Below are 4,666 nucleotides of genomic sequence, written 5' to 3' on the forward strand. Positions count from 1 at the left end.
AGAGGGATGGGTGTTGAGTGCAGTGTGTAGCGGGAGTCCACAGTACTGGACTGTGAGGGGAGAGGAGCGGAATGCTGCGGGTATAGACTGGAGCCAAGAGGTTGATAAGAGTGTGCTGGCAGTGTCTGGGGAGTGCATGGGAAAGAGTTTTGCGATAGCAGCTGCACGGGAGGGCAGGCGCGGAGCTGCTCAGTTTGAAGAGCTAGTATCGCCTAGACTATGTCTGCTTAGCGCTCCAGAACCTATAAGCCACTCCGTGGCTTTATTCTGGCATGCCTCATTCTCCTTTCAGTCCCTCTTCTCACTGTCCCACTACTCCTTCAATTCCTGTTTCTCGGTGCTGGAGTGCATCAAAACATCACACAGAAAGTCCTCCTTGGTGGTTCGTGGCCACTTTCTAATTCTGCACAACCATTCAGTCGCCAATAACAAAGAGGGAGGCTGGGCTCCCAAGGTCTTCTCTGTGAAGTTTAAACATCTTACAGAAGCAGTATTTGCAACACAGACAACACTAATTCAGTGCTTTAAAACACAGCTATTACTCACACACCTGTCACTAACTGGCTGACCCCAGACAAGCACACATGAGCCACAAGGCCCCCAAAATGGTGAGTAGCTACAGGGGCAGGGTAAATCACTGTTCCTAGACCCTGCTGTACACTGGGCATGTGGCACTTGTGGAGAGTCAGCACTGGGGGGGTGGGGCGGACTGATAATTATTCCTGTCCCCACACTTTCCACAGGCTGTGATATCATTGTGGAAGATATCTCGCTGCTGAGGATGAGCAGGGATTCAAGGGAGGGTCTTCTCCAATCCTGCAGCTTCTACCCTGGTCCCTATGCGGCTTGCTTGTGTTCAGCAATGGTCCCCCCACCAAACCCCCACGATAGCATAGTGGTGCGGGGAAGTTACTGTTAATGGGGTAAGAAACAAAGCAGTTTTGCTGAAGAACCTGTGACACAGGATTGCCCAGTATTGCCACAAGAGTTTCCTGGAGATCTGACGGAGATTTCCATGAAGTGAGGGAGTCGATCAACAGCCTGTTCCGCCACTCAGACTAGGCATGCGGAGGGAGACAAGCCTGCTTTCCGCAACCCTCCTGCCCCCAACAACTTGCTTCAGCGATTTCCAAAATCAGATCCACTTACCAGAGGCCTCCTCTCCTGTTTGTGTTTCACCACGATTCGACTGCTGTGACTGGCTAGCCTCCTCCAGGGTAGAAAAGAGCTCCTGGCTGCATGCATCTTTGGTCTCTGAGTCATCCTCTGTCTCTGGGTCCTCCTCCTTGTCCAAGAGCTCCTCTTCCTGGCTCGGTCCACTTTCAACTGGCATGCAAGCCACCGAAGTATCCACAGTGGTCTTCACAGTGGAGGTGGGGGTCGCCGCCGAGTATCGCATCCAGCTCTTTGTAGAACTGGCAGCTCGTGAACGCAGCACAGGAGCAACAGTTTGCCTCTCGCGCCCTGCGGTAGGTGTTCCGCAGCTCCTTCACTTTGATCCTGTACTGCAATGGGTCCTGGTCATGGTCCCTTTCTGTTACAATGCATCGTGAAATCTGTCTGTAGGTATCATAATTCCTACGTCTGGAGCACAGCTGGGACTGGACATCCTCCTCTACGAAGATGCAGATGAGGTCCAGCAGCTTGGCATTGCTCCAAGCGGGGGATTGCTTTGTGCATGGAGCAGTCATGGCCACCTGGAAAGATGCACTGAGACCACTGCACACATCACTGAGCAAACAGGAAGGGGACTTTCAAATTTCTAAATGAATTTACGGGGTGGGTATGACAGTTGGTCACCTGAGGGCAGGGCAGTAGAGTTCAAACCAATGATCAGAGAGGTGAGAACAGGCATTGTGGGACAGCTCCTGGAGGCCAATCAAAGCACTGTAATCACCCTGATGTCTACACTGGCACTGCAGCGCTGTAGCCCTGGTGCAGAAAACTGTACACCTCTCATTGAGGCGCTTTTTTTAAAGCTCTACAACAGCGCAGTTTCTGTGCACTAAGTGGCTTGGCAGTGTGTACTCCTGGGGAGTTACAGCGCAGAAAGCTGCTTTACTGTGCAGAAATTTGCCAGTGCAGACAGGGCCAAAGTTTGTAGAGTAGACATCGCTTGAGTTAGTGTATGAAGCTTCTCTGCAGAAGCCACAGCAACAGATGCTGATGAGGGGATGTGCCAAATCAGTGAATCCTCTCCCTAGCTACCTTTGGCACTCCCCTTTTCTTGTCAGCACCCCTACTTTTCCCACAACCTTGTCCCACATCAGGGGCCCTCATCAGGTATTAAACTTGTATCATTTTAGTATCAATTTGTTGTTTGCAGCTCAGCGACCGCAATGAATATTCTTAAATAAAAGAGACAACCACCAAAAACCACAACAATGTCCCCAAACAAACACATCACTGATGCATAAACATCTCAAAACTTTACAAACTCTCTGTATTAAACATAAAATTTATTTCCATTAATTTCTGATATGTACCATGTTTTATAAAGTTGATTATGCTTCTAGAATAAACAGCTCCTCTTCAGCAATGTCAGTGCATGAAAGTGATATTGAATTTTACATACTGCAGAAATATAATCAATGTAAATTCAAGTTATATTACGTACTTTGAAACAGTACAAGTTATATTATGTACAAGAAAGAATTGTAAAAATGAAACTTTCAAGATGCAGGTAAGAAACCACTGCTGAAAGCCACAGCAGCCCAAACACAGACAGCAACAAAGGAAACCAGGTGCTAAAATGCATGCTATTATCACTGCCCCAGTTTCAGTATGGCTCCACCACAGCCCTCTGGTGCCTTGTCAGTTTCCTTCTTGAAATGCTTAGAAGTGGGGAGAAGGACGACATGGCTGTGAAGAGAGGAAGCAGAAGGAAAGGAGGACCAGATATCAAAGTAAAGACTGGGAAATGTCAATTGAAACTGGTTATTTTTAGCTATGAATTACATAATGGCCAACAGGGGGATCCTCCTGTGCTGGAGAAGTGCATAGTAACTCCTACATCATTGTTCGTCCTGGTTTGAAACAAGTGGTATAGCCAGGGAGAGAGAGATCCCTTGTGATCTCTAGCTACTATATCAGCTTCTTGGAGCCATTGGCAACCAGCATCATTTAGAGGAGTCTTTGGGGTCACTCCGGAAAGGTGCAGCACAAAACCTAGCCCTATTTTTATAAATGAGTACAATGATATTTACCACCTTCGTAGAGCTGCTAATGAAAAGAAAGCTACATAAGCGTTTATATAATAAAGTATTTTTATTAAATACATTTTTACACTCCTTTTAGGGATCCAGATTGACCACTGAAAAATGGTTATTCTTCTTTACTATCCTATACAATGTTCCTTCGTGCTGTGAGAATGTCCAGTAATCTGGGAAATTTGGAGAAACATGTTAGCTACACTTTGGTAAAGGAGACATTGGGACAAATTCTGGCCTCTGTTACACACATGCAAACTTATGCTCCAAACTTGATCACTATTTCCTCAAACAATGCATGGTTCCTATTAAAAAGTAAAAGTTATTTGGGGCACAAAACAACTCCCTTTGACATGTTTAGTTTAATCTTTTCCTTTTGATCACTTCACCTTGACCACATTTCCTAATTGTTGCCATATCAGAATCATAACCTTCGTTGTAGCCAATAGTATACTTCTAAAGTCTACATAAATTCAGAGCTATAATTATAATTGGGACTCTTGATGAAATTAAATAACCAATTAAGCCCTTTCTCTGTGGTTTATGATGGCCCCAGAGAACCCCCTAATGGTATTGCAGTCTTATTATGTACAGCTGGAGATACATTATTCCTTACATTTCTGCCAGCTGCGACACAGTTCAAATTTAATTTTCCACAATAAGGGTGAAATTGTGGCCTGACTGAAGTCAATAGTTTTGACTTTGACTCCAGTGGGACTAGGATTTCACCCTATACTTTGGTCACATTTAAATGATCATATTTTCTGTGCAATCTTAGTGTCTGCCACTATTACATTATTGTGAATTAAATTTGAAAACTGTGGAAGAGATTTCATTCAGGTTAGCATTTGAAATTTGTCACTGGACCTGTTTAACTTGTAGATCACTATTAAAATAATGGACTATCAACCCTTCTGTCACTGAAGGTAAAACTGATCCTTTAATTAAAATTAGAATGTGCCTCGTTACTCCAGATATGTGTAAAGGGAGAGGTAGCTGCAAGAAGCAGTCCCGATGCAGAGACTGGACACAATTGCAGTCCCATTGCTCCTGACTGCAGAGATTGCTTCTGTCTAGTGCACCTCCAAGTGGGAAGGGAAAGAGTAGAGCCCCTGGCTCTGCCTAGGCACCAGCCAGCTCGCTTTATGTACACGAGAGAGTGTCCTGGACCCGCAAGAGGCACAACAGTGAATCCACTTTGCCTGCATGCCTAGAAGCTAAAGCAGAATCACTCCTGGAGCTTCCCTTGGACAGAGGGGCCAGTGCCTACAAGGCACAACTGAGCCCGTAGTTTCTTCATTGAACAGGGTATTGTGGTGTCTGTTAACAAATACAAGATCCATGGGTCCTATGCATGCATATCCTACTATGTGTTGTACCTCATTCAGTGCACCAAATGCCCCAACAACAATTATGTGGGTGAAACCAGATAATCACTACACTCTTCAATGAACTCA

The sequence above is a fragment of the Chelonoidis abingdonii genome, chromosome 3, assembly GCF_003597395.2.
Source record: "Chelonoidis abingdonii isolate Lonesome George chromosome 3, CheloAbing_2.0, whole genome shotgun sequence".
NCBI classification, from domain to species: domain Eukaryota; kingdom Metazoa; phylum Chordata; order Testudines; family Testudinidae; genus Chelonoidis; species Chelonoidis abingdonii.